Here is a 21,478-nt window from a genome sequence, read left to right on the forward strand (position 1 = left end):
TCCGGCCTCAAGAATATCGGGACAACAGAGAGAGGCAAGCGTCCGACTGTGCCTGCGACAGCGCCCTCATGTGTGTGGAAGCTGTGCAGAATGCCGCGGCCGCTAGTTGAGACGCCGAGCTCCGGAAGTGCCGGCGCTGGTAATCGGAGGTGCGGGCTCCTGGTAATGATGGTTCCCGAGGCTCTGAAGTCCGGAAGTAGGTTTCCTTGGAAGCGGACGCCCACTCAGCGTCGTTCAAAGCTAAACTCACCGTGTCACTTTCAAGCCTGTTTCTTCTCAAACCCCAAGCCTGTGGGATTCGGGATTAGACAGCAGGTCCTACGTTCTTATGCTAGTTTCAGTAATAATATTTAGCCTCTTGGCTTGTCTGTACTTCCTTGTATTTGAGATGGAGGCGGTAGTGTGATCTACCTCGTAGGATTAAGATCAAATAAGTGTAACATCGAAGATACTGGTTATGTTTTGCTTGTTGTTGAAAGCTGCTGGTTGGTTAGTGGAATACGTTCGCCTTGTGAGCATCCATCAAGCTGTACACTAACTAGTGTACTTTTCTATAAATTTCTAATACATTGATAGAAAGGTGTTTTGGGGGCGATGGGTTATTTTGGGGGGGGGGGTTTGTTTCTGTTTCAGTGGAGTGAGTTCTCATTGTTTTCCTGAGGGACTATGGTTGCAGTGTTTCCAGATACTTTGATTTTTCGGGAAAAGTTTATTTCAGTTGCAGGGAAATTCCTCCTGGCTAGATGTGGTCTGCTAGCTTCAAATGTGTAATGAGTCCCTGAAAAGCTGGCCCATGTAGGCTTGGTACTCAGCCAGTGGTATGCTGAGTTCCCCTCTGGCAAAAATCTCTGCTACCAAGCCAGAAACCTGGCTGGAGTCACATCACTCCCACAAGCCTTCAAGTCCTTTAATCCCTTTCAGTCCTTCTAGCCTACATCCCTTACCTCCTGTGACCCTTACTTTCTAAAACAGTCTTCCTAAATCTCCAATCCTAGCCTGCTTAGTTCACAACAGTATGAATATACCTAACACTACTGAACTGTACACTTAAATATGGTTAAAATGATAACTTTTATATTGTGTTTTTATCACAGTTATTTTTTTTAAAGTCCTTGTGGGTGTGTTAAGTCAATTCAGTTGTGTCTGACTCTTGGGGACCCTGTAGATTGTAGCCCACTAGGCTCCTCTGTCCATGGGATTCTTCAGGCAAGAATAATGGAATGGGTTGCTATGCCCTCCTCCAGGGGCTTTTCCCCACCCAGGGATCAAACCCACATCTCTTAAGTCTCCAGGGCAAGTGGGTTCTTTATTGTTAGCGCCAGAAATGTCCTTAGCTGAACCTACAAAACCTCTTATCTTGACTTAACCTCTGTTTTCATTCTCACCCTATCTTAGTCTTTAGTGGATACCCCAGGTCTGGACATCTAGAACTTTTTAAAATTCCTTGCAGTAAGATGTCTCTTGCCTCCATTCCTTTTCCCTCATCAAATACCTGTGCATTTTCAAGGCATGTGAACGTGCTCAGTCACTTAGTCGTGTCCAGCTCTTTGTACTCCGTGCACTGTAGCCTGCCAGGGTGCTCTCTCTATGGCAAGAATGCTGCAGTGGGTTGCCATTTCCTTCCTCAGGGGATCTTTCCAACCCAGGGACCCGCTTCTCCTTCGTGGCAGCTAGATTCTTCACCCCTGAGCCACCAGGGAAGCCTCATTTTCGAGCAGCTCAGGTTCATTTCTTCTTTCGCTAAGAGATTAATTCTCCAGACAACAAGTCTTCCCTCACATCTGTTCCCAGAAGAACTAACACTACTTAACTTGTTAGTAACTACTGGTAAACGTGTCCCTTTCTTACTGTAAGCAGGAGGGCATGCAGTGCAGTCATTTTCTTATTTGTGGCCATTTTTTAGCACATAGTGGGCCCTCATAATATTTGTTGGATGAATAAATAATAGTAGACAACATTGGTGATGGTCCCAGTCTTTTGAACTTTGAGGATCGATCTAGATTTTCAAAATAATTTGGGGAATCAACATAACAATAAAATTTTACCAATCTATGAAACAAAACCAAAAACAACTGCCTTTTTCTATCAGCCTCATTTCACTTTAAAATTATATTTTGACCCCCCAAATAAAAAGAAAACCCTCTAAAAATTCATAAAGAACCCATACTCTAAATTAGCTTTATGAAAAACTCTACAGACCTTATTTTTCTTGTCTCATCACAGATTCAAGACTACTAGTGATCAGTGGAAATCAGTGATTCCTTCCAAATATGGTACTGAGTCTAATAAACCATTAATTCTATATTTGACAGTTGCCTTGACTAAGTTTACTTCATAGGTGGCACTTTGCTGGTTTAAAAATTTCCCAATGGAAAATTTTATCAACCCCCAAGTCAGAATAAAAATTGAACTTGCTTTCTTCCTAGACTGATTCCTCTTTCTGCCCAAGAGTGCAAGAGTCACAGGGGAGTCATTAATGAAGTCAGCTGCGTCTAGTTTATTCTGGAGACACCAGCACTTGAGGGATTTGTCAGAGGTACAAATTTCAGTCCTCAACTTTGCCTCGTAATGAAAGCTTTTTAAAAATTGTATTTCTCTAACACTGTTGTCTTGTATGGTGCAATCATCAGTTTTAATTAAAATATATCCATTAAAAGATAGCATGAGAGGTGTGAATCAGTTTATTGGGTCTCAACTGTCTAGGAATTTCAAAATTCATAGGGAATAAAATGGAACAAAAGCTGTCACTATAGCAAACCTAGTAAAGTCTCAACTAGTACGGATATAAGAATTGGGCCATAAAGAAGGCTGAGCACTGAAGAATTGGTATTTCTGAATTCTGGTGCTGGAGAAGACTCTTGAGAGTCCTTTGGACTTCAAGGAGTTCAAATCAGTCAATCCTGAAGGAAATAAATCCTGAATTTTCATTGTAAGGACTGGTGCTGAAGCTCCAATACTTTGGCCACCAGAAGCGAAGAGCCGACTCATTGGAAAAGAGACCCTGGTGCTGGGAAAGATTGAGGGCAGGAGGAGAAGATGAGATGGTTGGATGGCATCACCGACTCGATAGATATGAGTTTGAGCAAACTGGGAGGTGGTGAAGGACAGAAGGCTGTTGTGCTGGAGTCCACGAGTTCGCAAAGAGTTGCATACGACTTCGCGGCTGAACAGCAACAGTAAGGTATCACTGTTGCTTTTTTCTCTTCCCGTCTGTGACTAATCTGTTAAATCCATCCAGTGGTTTTGTTTAAAGTTTGATTGCTATGTTCTTTATTTCTGAAATAAAAAGTGCTTTTTTCAGTTTATGTCATTTATTTTAAAGATTTATTTATTTCTTTTATTTTTTGGCTGTGGTGGGTCTTTGTTGCTGCCCCTGGACTTTCTCTGGTTGTGGTTAGTGGGGTCTCTTCTTCCTTGCGGTGCGCAGGCTTCTCTTTAGGTGGCTTCTCTTGTTGCAGAGCACAGGCCCTAGGCACGGGGGCTCGGTAGTTGTACACAGGATAAGTTGCTCTGCGGCATGTGGGATCTTCCCATGCCAGAGATCAAACTGGTGTCCCTTGCATTGCAAGGCGGATTTTTAACCTCTGGAGCACCAGGGAAGCCCTATGTCACTTCTTTAAACTTTATTTTTTATTGGGGTTACATTGCTTTATAACATTATGCTTCATGTGTTCAATTTATATCACTTTGTTGTTCCTTATTCTTTCAGACATCTTCAATGTCAGATTTAAACCCGGTGAATGTAATTGTGATTGGCATCTGAAGGGTGGTGGGAGTCTTGTAAGACTGAGTGGTTAACCTTTCCAATTGTGAATCAAGTTAAATTTAGGATACCCAGCTGGTGGCCAAGAGTTTTTTGTTGGTGTGGGAACATCTCCCCCGACCACGTTCAAATGGGTTCCAGAATTGTTGTAACATCATTTTCTCCCAGTCTGTAAACACCCCTATCTTATTTCCTTTTCTTTTCAGCTGCAGCTCATGGTTGTTTCATGTGAACAACATACTTTTTCACCAAAACTCTGTACTTCCTCGAAGCCTTAGCCCTCTCTGACCCTGCCCAGAAACCCCTAAACCTACTTCAGTGTGCAATTTACCCTTCATGGTAGTATTTGCCCCGATTTTTTCAGTCCTGCCTATATCTATGACCATGCGTTGTCCCCTCTCACACTCACTCTGGGCTTGAGAGTGTGACTTGCTTTCATCAAGGGACATTAGCAAGTTGGGCAGTGACTTAAAAGATGCTGGCACACATGGGCTCACTCTCTGCTCTTCAGAACAGAGCTCACTTCCTGAAGAAGCCTGATCTAGCCTGCTGGAGAGGAGCCGTGATTTGAAGGGGAAATAACAAGGCCCAGCTGAGGTCTCTCCAGAACAACCTGGCTACCAACCATTAGGTAGTTTTTAAAAAGGCCATCCTAGACCATGTAGTCCAAGTGAGCTCGCCCAGAACAGAAGACCCACCCAGCTGACGCGTAGAATCGTGAGAAATAATAAATGTTTGTTGTTTTAAGTGTTGGAAGAGTTTGGATTGCAGCAGAAAGTACCATGCATTTTTTTCCGTACCCTTACAATGACCCTACTCTCATGGTGTGGTTAGAGAAAACTGCACATTTCAGACTGGAACTATTAGAAATCAATGATCTCAGTTGAGTCTTGGGCCCCCGACAACCCTTTTCCCTGTCAACAACCCTTCCCCTTCCTCTCGATGTGTGACTGTTCCAGTTGGTCACAATGCTGTTCTTGTCCCCAGCTCAGCCTGTCCCCGGTCATATTGAGAAAAGGACCTCGTTGCCTGCTTCAGATAAGGTGGGGCTTGCAGGCCCAGTAAGGACCTGATGTTTTCCTGTGTTTTGGGTGAGAAACCATCGGAGGCCTGTGAGTAGCAGAGTGACCCTGGCTGCTGTGTGGAGAGCGCCGTGTGGTGAGCAGGAGTAGAAACAAGGAGCCGTTCGAGGAGACGACAGGAGCTCTGCGCAGGGAGACAGAGGAGGCAGTGCGCGGGGTGGAGAGCTGTGGTGGCAGGACTCCGTTCAAGGAGACTAAAACGCAGACGGCATCCTCTGGACTTCAAGTGAGTGCAGTTGTCCTGGGTAGAAGGATGAAGTGAAAATTCTGGTTATGTTTTGAAGATGAGAGCCTAAAGAATATGGTGATTAATTGATGTGGGAAGAAAAAGAGGAAATCGGCGATAATCACATTTCACTGTAATGATTTTTTTTTTTAAATTGGCGCTTTCTAACCACTCCAGAATTCTTGCCTGGAGAATTCCATGAAGTGAGAAGCCTGGCAAGCCATGTTGTCGCAAAGAGTCGGACGTGGCTGAGCAACGAACACTTTCACTACCTCATTCCCTCCTGGGAAGAAGGCAGAGACCGTCCTAAATATCTCTCTTTGTATATTAGTCTTGAATGAATGGATGAATGACTCAATCAATGATGATTCCTGATTAATATTTTTACTTTATATCAGACTGCGCATTTTCTTTTGAAACTTAGCATTTCTCTTTCTTTTCTATTTACAAAGTGAAAATGGAGTAATGAGTTCTCATTGTAGAGGTGTTCCAAATAGAATTATGAAAATGCACTCTATTTTCTCCCAAAGCACAGTGATCAGAACAGTACAGGTCAACAAACTATGATCAGTTGGCAAAGAGAATGAAATCAATCCTGTGGCTGAACACCCTGTCCAGGTGAGGGTGTTTTTCCATGGTAGAGTGTTGTCTCTTGAGGAAATAGTGTGCTAATTTGCATTCTGGCTTAAGCTCCCTATCTTGTTGCCAACTGGCACCTTTCATTGCCCTGTGACAAAAGATCAGCTGAATTCCCTGAGTGCTGCAGAATATTTTATTGGTCATGTCAAACACATTAAGGCCTGGAAAATTTCTTAAGGTAACCAGATGCTCTTCAGAGTTACATAGAGGAGATAAACAAGAAAAGGAGTCACTCCTTGTTTTCTTATTTGAAAATAAGAAAAGACAGTTTTAACAAGTTTTAAGGCCTCAGGGTATAACTGGAAGAACATGGATTTTGAAGCCAGACCTGGTTTCAAACCATTGCTTTGTCACGTGGAACGGGACTTTGTATTAGAGTCTGTTTTCTCACTGATTAAGTGGGAACAATACCTGCATCCTGTGGTTACTGAAAAGTTTAAATGACACAGTATACATTGGAAGCCTAGCACAAGCACATAGTAGACACTCAGTAACTGTTAACTCTTCTTTTCTCTCTCTCCAAAATGAATGTCAGAGTTACTGTCTTTTTCTCAGCTGCGCATTCACTGAGCCCCTCCCTGTCCTTAACCTTGTTAAAGGTCAAGTGTTGCTCTCCTTGGAGCGCACTCAGCCATGTGGTTTCTTGGGAACAGATGGGAAAAAGGAGCTTGTCCAGGGAGGGAAGCAAGAGAATTAGGAAGGAAAGCTGCCATTACGTGTGCACAGGGTGATGCAGCGTCGTTACAGAGCTACAGCCGTACAATCAAACTGGATGCCTTATTACCATTGCTGTCACAAAAACAGCACACGTCCGAGGCACGCTCACTTTTTTCTGACACCCGTGCAGCCATTATTGCTGGTTTCAAGTGGGGACTGAAGCCACTTCCCTTACACTGTAAGAGTATAACTTGTTGCTGTTGTTCAGTCACTTAGTCGTGTCTGACTCTGCAACCCCATGGACTGCAGCACATCAGGCTTCCCTGTCCTTTACCATCTCCTAGATCTCTAGTCTTTCCCATTCTATTGTTTTCCTCTATTTCTTTGCATTGATCACTGAGGAAGTCTTTCTTATCTCTCCTTGCTACTCTTTGGAACTCTGCATTCAGATGAGTATATTTTTCCCTTTCTCCCTTGTCTTTAGCTTCTCTTCTTTTCTCAGCTATTTGTAAGGCCTCCTAAGACAGACATTTTACCTTTTTGCATTTCTTTTTCTTGGGGATGGTTTTGATCATTGCCTCCTGTACAGTTATGAATCTCTGTCCATAGTTCATCAGGCACTCTATCAGATCTAATCCCTTGAATCTATTTCTCACTTCCACTGTATAATCATAAGGGATTTGATTTAGGTCATACCTAAATGGCCTAATGGTGTTCTCTGCTTTCTTCAGTTTAAGTCTGAATTTTGCAATAAGAAGTTCATGATCTGGGCCACAGTCAGCTCCTGGTCTTGTTTTTGCTGACTGCATAGAGCTTCTCTATCTTCGGCTGAAAAGAATATAATCATCTGATTTCAGTATTGACCATGTCCATGGTGATGATGTCCATGTGTAGAGTCTTCTCTTGTGTTGTTGGAAGAGAGTGTTTGCTATGACCGTGCGTTCTCTTGGCAAAACTCTGCCAAAAGAGTTAGCCTTTGCCCTGCTTCATTCTGTACTCCAAGACCAAATTTGCCTGTTACTCCAGGTATCTCTTGACTTCCTACTTTTGCAGTCTAGTCCCCTATGATGAAAAGGACATGTCTCTTTGGTGTTAGTTCTAGAAGGTCTTATAGGTCTTAATAGAACCATTCAACATCAGTTACTTCAGCATTACTGGTTGGGGCATAGACTTGGATTACTCTGATATTGAATGGTTTGCCTTGGAAACGAAAGAAGATCATTCTGTCGTTTTTGAGATTGCACCCAAGTACTGCATTTCAGACTCTCTTGTTGGCTATGAGGGCCACTCCATTTTCTTCTAAGGGATTCTTGCCCACAGTAGTAGATGTAACAGCATATCTACTATAAGCAGCGGAACTTTCCTTCTGGATAACGTCTCACAAAGTGACGATCTAAGGTAGAATCTAGTGCTGTCAGAACTTGGCATCATGTGTATCTGAGTTCAGTCTCACTTTATCACTTAAAAGTTTGACTTCAGAGAAGTTTTTAATCTTTCTGAACTTGTCTTCACCTTACTCTGTTAGTCAGAAGGTGAGTTCAAAACTGCCAAGTCACACAACTCCAGGGAGTGCCACTCACATAGGTTGTACAAGGTGTTAAGCAAAAACTTGACTCAGAAACTAGAATGCAACTTCGCTGATAGGCATAAGCAATGTAGAAGTTATTTGTTGCTCATGCGGCAGTCCCGTTGTATACAGTCCAGGGCTGACGCACAGGCTCTGTGGTTTTAGTGTTAGTCACTCAGCCACATCTGATTCTTTGCGACTCCGGGGACTGTAGCCCACCAAGCTCCTCTGTCCGTAGAAGTGTCCCAGCAAGAACACCGCAGTGGGTAGCCATTCCTTTCTTAATCTTATTATTCTGCCATCCATAATGTGTTGCTTTCATCCACGTGGCCCAAGTTGAAAGTTAACATTTAGTTCAGCAGGGAGAGGAAAAAGCAAACAGGAAGGCATATTTCTTTCCTTGCAGAATACCATCTACAAGTCCTTTTTTATTTTTTGGCCACGCTGTGCCGCTTGCAGGATCTTAGTTCCATGCAGACCCTCAGCAGTGAGAGCGCAGCGTCCTAACCACTGGGCAACCTGGGAATTTCCCCCATCTGCAGGTTCTGTGTATCTGCTCTGCACATCACTGTGATGTGCTTACCTGTAAGAGAGGCTGGGAAATGTAGGCCTTACCTGTACAGTCATGTGCCTACCAAAAATCCTGTTATTTTTCAAAGAAGAGAAGGATGGATATTTAGGAACAATTAGTCTCTGTCTGCGGAGAAGTCAATGGCACCCCACTCCAGTACTCTTGCCTGGAAAATCCCATGGACGGAGGAGCCTGGCGGGCCACAGTCCATGGGGTCGCTAAGAGTCGGACACGACTGAGCGACTTCACTTTCACTTTTCACTTTCCTGCATTGGAGAAGGAAATGGCAACCCACTCCAGTGTTCTTGCCTGGAGAATCCCAGGGACGGAGGAGCCTGGTGGGCCGCCGTCTATGGGGTCGCACAGAGTCGGACACGACTGAAGCGACTTAGCAGCAGCAGCAGCAGTCTCTGTCTGCCTTACTTGAATTTATTTTTGAAAATTAAATGCATGGAAAGTAACTGACACAAAGTAGATTTTCAAAAAACTTTCTTTTTTCCCATTTCCCTCATTCTTTCACCCTGAAAGGGAAATTATTTCCAACACCATTTATTAGCAATGCATTTACAAGCGTAAATAAGAATACTATTTTTTTTTTGCTTAACTGACTAATTAACTAATAACTCTATTTAAATATGCAGCACTATAATGAATGCATGAAAGGTGTTGAAGAAATAAAACGCTTGGGAACAGGGAGCACCATAAAGAGCCTTGAAAGGGCTGATTTTGATCAGAAACTTGGTTCATAAGAACTGAGTAAGATAATGAAAGTGGTGGTAAGCAAATTTAGGTGAGCAGTTCAGGATCCCAACACAGGGTCCGAATGACTGAGAGTCATTTTGAACTGTTACTTAGGGGATAAACCAGTGGTAGAGGGAAAAGATGTTCTGGAAGAAATTTAGTCTGGGCTTAGGTGGAAATATTTTGTTAGTTTTTTTGGTTGTTTGTTTTAAATTTATTTTATTGAGGTGTAGTTGATTTGCAATGTGGTGTTGATTTCTGCTATACACAAAGTGGTTAAGTTATACATATATCTATGTATTCTTTTTCCATATTATTTTCCATTATGGTTTATTGATAAACAGTATATATAGTAGGACCTTGTTTATCCAATTCTATATGTAATAGTTAGCATTTACTAATCCTATACTCTCAGTCCATCAACCCCCCACGCCCCCTCCCCCTTGGCAACCACAACTGTGCTCTCTATGTCTGTGAGTCTCTTTCTGTTTCATACATAAGTTCATTTGTGTCATATTTTGTTCCCACATATAAGTGATATCATATGGTATTTGTCTTTCTCTTTCTGGCTTACTTTGCTTAGTATGATAATCTTTAGGTCCATCTCTATTTCTGCAGTTGGCATTATTTCATTCTTTTCATGATGCATATTCTGTTATATATATGTACCACATCTTCTTTATCCATTATGCTGTCAATGGGCATCTAGGTTGTTTCTGTGTCTTGGCTATTGTGAATAGTGCTGCTTTGGATAAGGATTGCACGTATCTTTCTGAATTAAAGTTTTGTCCTGGTATATGCCCAGGAGTGGGATTGCTGGATCACATGGTAATTATATTTTAATTTTTTGAGGAATCTCCATACTGTTCTGCATAGTGGCTGCATCAGCTTATATTCCTACCAACAGTGCAGGAGGGTTCTCTTTTCCACACCCACTCCAGCATTTGTTGTTTGTTGATTTTTAATGATGGCCGTTCTGACAAGTATGAGGTAATTAGGTGGAAATATTTTCAACCAGCAGGAGAGAATAGGTCTGTTTCTAACCTCTAAAGAGTCAGAAGTAGAGAAAGGTGCTTTTGACAAGAGAAAACAAAGAATGATTTTAAAGGAAATACATTCACTCACAGACTCATGTATTGATTCATTTATTAGTGATATTCAAAATTTATTCATTTTGAATGATGATTCATTCAAAAACAGGGCTCTGCCCTCAAGAATCTTATGGTCTAGCATGCTAAGGAGATTGAGCAATGTGGTCTGGTAAACTTCACATGGCCTCATCTGTACATGGATTCTACTCAGTGACACCTTCAAATAGTGTAGTAGAACAATATATGTACCGCCATAAAGTCTGTGTATAGTCAATGCAAATTATGAAGACTTCAGAAACATTATGCCTCTTGTTCAAACTTTTAATCAGAGCAAATATCCACATACACACTTCTTACCCTCAACTCCTGTATTGGAAATACATGGATATTCATTTAACTAGGATCTCTACGATGATGTTCATCGTAACAAGATTTTTACTTGTAAATCAGATATTTATTCATTCAATAGTATTGTTGAGATACATAGCATGACCTTTGTCCTTTCCATATGACCTTTATTTTGAGAGCTTCTCAAGTACTGTGATAAGTGTAATTTGCAATTAACCGACTTGGCTTCAGTCCCAGCTTTCCCACCAAAAGTCACTTAATCCTTCTGAGATTTAGGTCCCTGCAAAATGGAGATAATAATGCCTGCCTAGTCTACCTTACAGGATTATTGCTGTGCTCTCAGTAAAATTAAAAATGCAGAGAAATAGTGAGTTTTTTTAATTGCTATAATTTCAGACCTTGAGCATATATCAGCATCCAGAGTGATATTTAAACTGCCACCTAATTTTTCTGGGCAACTTGAGAGATGAGTTCAGACTGAATTTCTCTTTTTCTCTGCTAACCTACCACACAACTTCATGTTTTCTATTCCTATTCCTGTTTCTGCATTTGTCCCTCTCAATAATGGCTAAAATGAGAATTGGTTTAAGTAATATAAACTGCTGGTAGTTATACTGAAAATACAGAGAAAACAGGTAGAAGCTTTTGTTATTTTGTTGCAGTGAGAAAGAAAATCAGGAGCAGTCCTTATCTCACTTAGTCTCTTACAGCTTTCATGACCACAGTGTAAGACAGGATTATTAATGAGGAAAAAAAGGCTACATGCTTTAGTGAGTTCCCCCAAATCACACAGCTATAAATGTAGAGCTGGGATTCAAAACCAAGTTTGATAACAGAGATTAACTTTTTCCCTCTAACAAATTCCCACGTGATGCTGGGAATTACGTATCCTGATCTTGCTCCGCATTTTAAGAACCACTGGGCCAGACTACTGTATTCATCATCTAGTATCGATAATACTGTATTGAACATTGGGTTAAAAAATCAGCATATACTAGCTAGGAACAACTAAGATTACACCACTTGAAACATATACAGTCCTTTTTGTGTGTGTTTGCACTAAAAAAATAGAGGAACAAAAAACACATGAGACATATAGGAAACAAAAATGACAAATGTAAATGCAGTCCAGTAACCTGACATGTGAGTGGATGAACCGATCCAATCAAAACGCAGACACTGTCAAACTGGACTTTTAAAAGGGATTCAACTATATATTGTCTACAGAAGAAGCTATTATAAAACTAGACACTTTATATTCAAAAATACAAATAAATAGAAAGTAAAGGAAAAGAAAAGGATATGTAATGCAAACATCAAAAGAAACTAAAATGACTAATGTGACAAAATAGACAAAGTCTATTAAAATGTTATTGGAGATGAAGAGAGAGATTTCATAATGATAAAAGGGTCAGTCTATCAGGAAGCCATGACAGTTGTAAACATACATGCATCCAGCAACAGATCATCAAAAATACATAAAGCAAAAACTGACAAACGAAGGGAAAAGTAGTTCTATGATAATAATTGGAGACTTTTCCATTTTCAAAAATGAACAATTAGATAGAAGACCAATAAAGAAATTGATGACTTGAACAATGCTATAAGCCAGTTAGGCCTAATAGATACAGAGAGAGCACTCCACCCAACAGCAGCGGAATTCAGTCCTCTCAAGTACACATGGAAGATTCTCCAGGATAGACCATATGCTGAGCCATAAGGTAAACTTCAATACATTTAAGAGGATAGAAATAATACAAAATATGTTCTCAAACAAAGTGTCGAGAAAAATCAGTCTAAGAAAAGAAATGGAAATTTTTATTTGAGCATGATTTGAGGATCATAACCCAGAAAGAGTATTTCAGAAAGCTCTGAGGACTGTTCTGCCCATCAGAAGTCAATACACAGTTACAGAGGAATTTTTTTGAGACAGAGAGCTATACATCAAAAGATGTATTACTGACATTTTACATAATCTAGATCTGAGTGTGGCCCTATATCAAGAAAGAATGTTATCTTTAAGGAGTTGTCTTAAGAGAATGTTGCTCTTAGTGTTTGAGTGGAAATTTCTGTCAGTGGGGAATGGTTGGTTGATTCAAATACGGATACACAATGTACGGTAGGGGGAAAGAGGAGAAAAAAGGAAGAGAAAATTTTATTTGAATTTTTTTTGTCTTGCCATAAAATGTGAATTTTGTTTCACAAAAGAATGAAATTAGAAATAAGTAACAAAAAGAATCTGGGGAAATTCATAAGTAAATTAAAAAACAGACTCCTAAGTACCCAAAGGGTCAAAGAAGAAAGCCAAAGTGAAATTAGAAAATCCTTTGAGATGAATGAAAATGAAGCAGCATGCCAAAACTTATGGGATATGGCTAAAGCAGCACTTAGAATGTAATTTATAGCCAAAAATGCCTGAATTAAAAGAAAGCTCTTTAATCTATAACTTAACCTTCTATCTTAAAACACTGGAAAAGCAGGAGCAAATTAAATCTTAGGCAAACAAGGAAGAAAATAATGAAGATTAGAGAGGAAATTAATGAAGTAGAGAATAGAAAAACAATAGAGAAAATAAATGGAAACAAAAGGTTGTTCTTTGACTAGATCAACAAAACTGGCAAATCTTTAGCTAGACCTGCCCAAGAAAAAAATTTTTAAAGACTCAAATTACTAGAATCAGAAATGAAATAGGGGATATTCTTGCTGGACTTACAGAAATAAAAAGGATTATAAATGAATACTATGAACAACTATATGCCAATAAATTAAATAAATTAGATAACAGGAGAAATGGACAGGTTATTATAAAGACACTACCAAAACTAACTCAAGAAGAAATAGGTAATCTTAATAGACATATAATAAGCATATTGAATTGGTAATAAAAAGTACCTGAAACTGCAATTCAGACTGAGACTTGAACCCACAATCTTTTAATTGAGATCACACACTTGTTCTCAGGACTTAATGAAGCTCAGTTTCTTGATGTCTTATCTCAGAATTCAACGAGAGACAAAGTAGATTTATTTAGAGAGAAACACACCCACAGGATATGGGCCGTCTCAGAAGGCGAGAGGCCCTGTCTTGGTGTGGTTAATTTTTATGGGCTGAGTAATTTCATGGGCTAATGGGTGGGAGAATGATTCTATCTCAGGGGCCATCACCCACTTTTTGACGTTTCATGGTTAGCTTCGGAACTGTCATGTACTGGTGGCTGTGTCACTTAGATGCTAATGTATTACAATGAGTGTATAATGAGGCTCCAGTTTCACTAGAAGCGGAATCTTCTGTCATCTTGGACCTAGATGGTTCTGACCAGTTTTTGTCATGTCCTATGATGGCACCCCACTCCAGTACTCTTGCCTGGAAAATCCCATGGATGGAGGGGCCTGGTGGGCTGCAGTCCATGGGGTCGCAAAGAGTCAGACGCGACTGAGCAACTTCCCTTTCACTTTTCATTTTCATGCATTGGGGAAGGAAATGGCAATCCACTCCAGTATTCTTGCCTGGAGAATCCCAGGGACGGGGGAGCCTGGTGGGCTGCCGTCTATGGGGTCACACAAAGTTGGACATGACTGAAGTGACTTAGCAGCAGCAGCATGACTATGTCATTCTTTTAAAGATTGTGCCCTGCCCCCTTTCCTTCTGTTTATACCCACAAAGAAAAGCCATACCCCAGGTGGCTTCACTGATGAATTCTACCAAACATTTAAAGAAGAATTCGTACCAATTCATCACAAACACTTGCAAAACATAGAAGTTGAGGGAGCACTTGCAAGCTCATTCTATAGGGCTCATTCTATACTATCCTATCCAGTATTACCATGATTTTAAAAACTTGACAAAGCTATTCTAAAACTAAACAAGCTATTACAAAAAGAAAACTAAAACCCAGTATCTCTTATGAATGCAGAAAATCCTCAACAAAATACTAGAATAGAGTCCAATAACATATAAAAGAATTATATACCATGACCAAATGCGATATATTTCAGGAATGTGAGATTGGCTTAATTCTCAAAATCAATAAATGTAATATACCATATCAATAAAATTAAAAGGAAAAATCAAAACAAAAACAACCTATGCACTGGGAGAAAAAAACTCACAGTGTTCATAGTAGCACTACTTAAAATAGCCAAGAGATGGAGGCAACCTAAGTGTCCATTAACAGATGAGTCGATAAAGAACATGTGGTACATATATACAATGGCATATTACTGAGCCATAGAAAAGAATGAAATACCACTTACAACAACATGGATGGACCTAGAGATTACTGTACTAAGCAAATAAGACAGAGAATGACAAATATGATATCACATACCTGTGGAATAAAAAAATAGTAAAAATGAACTTATTTACAAAATAGAAGCAGACTCACAGGTGTAGAAAACAAACATGGTTACCAAAGGGAAAGAGGTGGTTGTTCAGTCGCTCAGTCGTGTCCAGCTCTGAGACCCCATGGACTGCAGCATACCAGGCTTCCCTGCCCTTCACCATCTCCTGGAGTTGGTGACGGCATCCAACCCTCTCATCCTCTGTCGTCCCCTTCTCCTGCCCTTAATCTCTCCCAGCATCAGGGTCTTCTCTGATGAATCGGCTCTTTGCATCAGGTGGCCAAAGTATTGGAGCCTCAGCTTCATCATCAGTCCTTCCAATGAATATTCATGATTGAGTTTCTTGAAGGAGGGGAAAGGGATAAATTGGGAGTAGGGGGTTAGCATGTACATTACAATATATACAATATATAATATACAAGCATTTACTGTATAGCACAAGGAAGTACAATATATTCAATATCTTGTAGAAAAAAACTATAATAGAAAAGCATTTTTAAAAGAATGTAGATATCTTCATATATGTTTATAACTGAATCACTTTGCTGTACACCTGAAACTAACATTGTAAATCAACTTTGTGTGCATGCATGCTAAGTAACGTCAGTCTTGTCTGACTCTTTGCAATCCCATGGACCATAGCCTACGAGACTTCTCTGTCCATGGGATTTTCCAGGCAAGAATCCTGGAGTGGATCATCTATACTTGTTTTTTAAAAAAGCAAAAACCACATGATCATCTCAGTAGAAGCAGAAAAAGCATTAACAAAATCCAACATTCTTTCGTGATAGAAACACTTAGCAAACTAGTAAATTAAAAGGAACTTCCTCAACCTAATAAAAAGCACCTATGAAAAGCCTACAGCTAACAATACACTTAATGGTGAAAGACTATGATTTTCCTCTAAGATCAGAAATAAAACAAGGATATCCACTCTTGCTACTTCTAGTCAACATTATGCTAGAGGTTCTAACAGAGGAATTAAGCAAGAAAAAGAAAGGAATTCAGATTGGAAAGGAAGAAGTAAAACCATATGCACAGATGACATGATCTTGTATGTAAAGAATCAAAAAAAAAAAAGAAAAGCACCCCCCCAAAAAAACCAAAAATATAGACTATAAACTAGTACAATAAAATTGCAGGATGAAAGATTGATATACAAAATTCAAATGTATTTTTATACATTAACAATGAATTGTCAGAAAATGAAATTAAGATACAATTCTATTTATAACAACATCAAAAAGAATAAAATACTTAGGGGTAAATTAAATTGAAATAAACCCATGTGTTTATGGTCAGCCTATTTTTAAAATGAGTACCAAGACCACTCAATGGGAAAAGAAGAGTCTTTTCAGCAAATGATGCTGGGACAACTGAATAGCCATATGTGAAAGAATGAAGTTGGATCCTTATCTCACACTGTGTACAAAAATTAACTCAAAATGGATCAGAGACCTAAATTTAATAGCTAAATTTATTAAGCATTAGAAAAAATAGAGGTAAATCTTCTTGACTTTAAGTTTGACAATTGATTCTTAGATGCGACACCAAAAGCACGAGCAAAAAAGAAAAATAGATAAGTTGGACCTCATCAACATTAAATTTTTTTCTGCTTCAAATGAAACTGTTAATAAAGTGAAAAGACGATCCACAAGACGAGATAAAACATTTACAAATCATATATTTGCTAAGAGTATTGTATCTGGAATATATAGAAAACTCTATCACCTCAATAATGAAAGACTGATAACCCAATTAAAAATGAGCAAAGGATCTGTGAAGACAGTTCTCCAAAGAAGACATACAAACAACCAACAAGAACATGCAAAACTAAATGACGTCAATAGTCATTAGAGATGACTAACAGTCATTAGACTATTATATCCATATGATATATATGGATATAATAGTATATCCGTATCTATTTTACCATATGGATGTACCATATCTAAGGTATATCCATATGGTAAAAAAAAAAACAAACAAAAAAAAACCAACAATGGTGCATGCTACAACATAGAGGAATTTTGTAAATATTATGCTGAGTGAAAGAATCCAGACACAAAATGCCAAATATTTTAGATTCATTTATTGAAATAACCAGAGTTGGCAAAGTCCTAAAAACATAAAACAGATTACGGATTCCCTAAGATTGGGAATGGGGGGAGGGAGAAACAAGAAGTAATTGTTTAATGGGTACAGAATTTCTCTTCGGGATGATGAAGATATTCAGGAACTAGATAGTGGTGATGGTTGCACAGACTGTGAATACACTAAACGTCACTAATGGTAAATTATTCTTTTGTATATAGTTTACCACAAGGATAATAATACAAACAAAGCACTTATACCTACCATTGTTTAAGAAATAAAATTTTTTAAATATAAAAAAGCAAACTGACTCCAACAACGAAAATAAACATTTTATTGTTTAAAAAACATTGTGAATTATTAGTTGATTTAAGAAAGAAATGGAAAATTGTATTCGAGCCAGTTTGAGGACTATCACCCGTGAACAAGCTCTCAGAAAGCTCTGAGAAATGTCCTACTCATTAGAGGTCCAAACCCAGTGATGTAGGTTATTTTGAGACAGAAGGCTGTGCATTTAATGATGTATTATTGGCAGTTTACACAATCCAGCTCTGCAGGTACAAAGTGGTCGGTCATTGTGACCCCTTACAAGATCAAGAAGGGATGAATGCTCTTATTTAAGGAGTCACATTGTTGATGCCAGGAGAATGTTGCTCTTTATGGTTGAGCAGGTATTTCTGTTCCTGGGAGGCCGTGGTTGATGCATGATGCAGACACAATGCACAGTAGAGGGGAGGGAGGAGGCCAAAGGGCAAAGACAGTGTTTTATGCTTAAATTTTGCCTGTCTTGCATAAAATAAAACATGAATTTTATTTCACAAAACAAAAGCAAGTTAGGCTCTTTTCCTTCATATAGTTACACTCAATACCAAAATAATACGGTTGCAAGTTTCTTTGGTAGGTTGTGGGGAGCTAAGGTCATTTATTGAGCAATGAAGTGACACAATCAGAACTCTAGGAAATCCATCTGGCATACAGATATGGTAGGCTGGACGTGGACTCGAGGCACAGGCCTCTTGCAGTGGTCTCAGCCCCTAGGCGCACTAAACTGGGCATTTTTCTTTCTATTCCTAGAAAGAAACATATGAAATCCTGTGTTTACCCTTTTGTTTTCTTTTACATCCACTGCACTTACAATTAGACTTCTATTATAGCAGGAGAGAGCAGACCAGAATATAGATAGTGGTATCCTTCTAGATGGGGCTTCCCAGGGGGCTCAGTGGTAAAGAACCCACCTGCCAATGCCGGAGACACAGGAGATGTGGGCTCGATCCCATCAGGAAGATCCTGTGGAGGTAGGCAGGCAACCCACTCCAGTATTCTTGCCTGAAGAATCCCATGGACAGAGGAACCTGGCGGGCTATAGTCCACGGGGTCGCAAAGAGTCGGACACAACTGAAGCAACTGAACACTACCACGATCCTTCTAGATAACAGGAAAATTGAAAGTTTCCCAAAGGAAACATCAGACCAGGAAGTTATCAGGCAACCTAAGATTTCTTTTGTTAAACAGAAGTTTACAGTGTTTGCTTTCTTAGTCTATAGCCAACCAGCCTAAGATAAGCAGCAGCTGCCATGTACTGATGATTAGCTAAATGCATCATACATGTCATCTAGTTAGCTCACGTAATCCTTTTTGACAAATGTGAGTATTACTTAGTCCCATCTTACAGATGAATAAACTGGGATTCAGAGAGAACAAGAAGCTTGTCCTTTAAGGTACACTGAGTTGGACTTCACAAGACTGTATTCTCAGGAAGGAAAAAAAAAAGTTAAAATTGGGAAGCATGATGTTTTTGCTGCTCTAATGATGTGTCTAACCCACCTGAGCTTATCACAGTATTCTTTCAGAAGGGCCAGAGTAAATGTGCCTGCTTTCTGGAAATTTTAATGTGTTTATTTTCATCAGTCCTTCAAGAACTCGCAAAAGACTTCTTTATGTACATCTCTTCCAAGGATGTTAAGCTTTTGCGTTATTGACTCAGAAGGATAAAGTCACAGGGCAAGGTCATCCTGCTGACATTAGGGGGGCAGGTCCCCCCTGAGGAGCGGGTCTTTACTGCGCTCAGTGTCAGAGAAGAGGTGAGAAATAGGAAACTAGAGCCTAGAGGGCTAGGAGGGGGAACTTCAGGTATTTGGCTGGGAGTTACTCTGTTGTTTTCTTGAGAATTCACTTCAGGGTCCTTCTGGAAGGGAAAAAGAGGATATCCTCTGCAACTGGGAGGCAGCCAGGCCTAGCCACCAAAGCTGTAGATGAATGGGTCTTATCTTAACCAAAGATCTTCCAGGCTCATTTTATTCTTGTTCACTTTCCTCTTGTCATCCCTCAGCCTTTGGTAAAATTTTATTTAAATTAACTAGGCCACATAAAGTTAAGAGAAGAGCTTTGTCTTCCTTAGGCCAGAGGCTAAGAGGGAGAATGAAACTGGGGACTCAGTCACCCTGCCGGCCACTTCTCACCATTGCCGACCGTGATCTCCTTCCCACCATTGTCTGTTATGGAGGAGCAGAGGTGTGATTTGTGTTAAGGGACTCTGGGGTTCCTTATCCACTGACCTTAGAACAATGCTTATCAAACTGCCAGTCAGATCCTTTAGTAGATCATGGAATCAATTTAGTGAGTGTCCATCAGCACTTGCTTTTAAATGAAATGGAGTAGGACTAGCGTGGACTTAGAAAGTTTAACTATTGTTTTATGAGTTTTTGATTCAGTTTTAGAAAATATAAAGTGATGTGTGGGTGCTGGGTCACCATATCAAATGTGCATTATGATCAGAGAAGTTTGAATACCACTGCTGTAAGTATCTAGTGAAATCAATTAGAGTTACCAAGGGGAAAATGAGGCTTTACATATTCTTAATTCAGTGTTATTGGCGTGTAGTTGATTAGTTTTGCTGTGCAGCAGAGTAAATCAGTTACGTATGTACACATACTCACTCTATTTTAGATTCTTTTCCCGTACAGCTCACTAGAGAGTACTGAATAGAGTTCCTTGTGCCATACAGTAAGTTCTTGTTAGTCATCTATTTTATAAATAGAAGAGTGTATATGTCAATCCCAATTTATCCCTTCCCACATCTCCCCCTTGGTAACTATAAGTTTGTATTCTACATATGTGACTATTTCTGTTTTATAAATAAGTTCTCATTTGTACCGTTATCTTATATTCCACATATAAGCAATATAATATAACATTTGTCTTTCTCTAATGTCACTCAGTGTGACAGTCTTTGGGTCCATCCATATTACTGCAAATTATTTTGTTCTTTTTATGGCTGAGTAATATTCCATTGTATATATATGTAACACATCTTTATCCATTCCTCTGTTGATGGACAAGGTCCATATATTTCATTGTATTTTTTTTTCACTTTAGAATTTGAAAGATTCTTCCATTTAACACATGTAATAAGTAACCTCCCCAAATAAAAACTCTTTTGGGTGGTTTCAGGCATTTTTGCTCTAATTAATAGTTCAAGCTCTGTCAGCACCTTGGTTTGGCCTGTCAGGAATGGAGACACAAATCTGTTAGTGAGTTTAGGTGCCTGGAAATAGTGATCTTTGGTAGGACTTGAACTTGTTTACTTCTTTTAAGAATGAAACATGTAGGCCCTCCCCTGTTATGTCTGTGGCACAGTTAACCCAGGCCTGCTGATGGACAGGCACACTGTAACTCGTCACCTGCAATTGCTACTCATCACCACTCAACTTGTAGTCTTCATGTGATGCTAGATAAATGTCATCGCATAATTTAACTGTCTGTCTTTCTGGAATCAAGACGGGTCACACAGTCTCCTCTCACACCCCCTACTCCCTTGAGTTCAACAGTAAGTACTTATACCATTAATTCTAAACCTTAATCATGCTGACTTACCTGTGATTAAGCTGGTTCACATGTGCATGGCATAGGTAGTGTGAGTTTATTTCTCTCCCAGACATTTTCATCACTTTGTAAGTTTGGTTTACAAGCTAAGTAAACAGATACCTGTTTCCTTCTAGGTCATTACAGAAGGACCGTAGTACCTCAGTTCTGGTTCATGGCATGGGAGAAGAAAAAAAGTTCTTTACCAAAACAGATGAGCAAAAAGATTATGCAGCATCTCCTTTGTGATATCAGTCAATAATTATGACATTATAACTTACAGACAATTTAAGGGGAAACTGAGGAAGTCTCAACAAAAGCAAAATCTTAGTATAAACAGTTGACTCTGACATTTAATACACCTCAGATGACCAGTCTAAACTAATTATAATTATTCTATTCAGCAATTGGTTCCAAATTAGGAGTGTGACCACTTGTGCCAGGGTTCTTAGAAATACTTCCTCATTCCTAAGAGTGGTCTTCTTTCTCTGGATACTG

At 39.6% G+C, this 21,478-nt stretch overlaps 1 long non-coding RNA gene across 3 annotated transcripts; it reads left to right on the plus strand.

Moving 5' to 3' along the window:
* Positions 1–18: 18 nt before the first annotated feature.
* LOC129630088 (uncharacterized) lies at positions 19–6,242 on the plus strand. Of its 3 annotated transcripts, none has more exons than XR_008703511.1 (5): positions 19–149; positions 2,427–2,536; positions 2,935–3,181; positions 4,751–5,071; positions 5,249–6,241. It is a non-coding gene; the product is annotated as an uncharacterized LOC129630088 (long non-coding RNA). The 3 variants fall into 3 exon arrangements; XR_008703512.1 differs by having other exon boundaries at positions 70–196; positions 2,970–3,181; positions 5,249–6,242; XR_008703510.1 differs by having other exon boundaries at positions 70–196; positions 5,249–6,240.
* The last annotated feature ends 15,236 nt before the right edge of the window (positions 6,243–21,478 follow it).

Source organism: Bubalus kerabau, chromosome 16 (genome assembly GCF_029407905.1).
Source record: "Bubalus kerabau isolate K-KA32 ecotype Philippines breed swamp buffalo chromosome 16, PCC_UOA_SB_1v2, whole genome shotgun sequence".
Classification (NCBI taxonomy): Eukaryota; Metazoa; Chordata; class Mammalia; order Artiodactyla; family Bovidae; genus Bubalus; species Bubalus kerabau.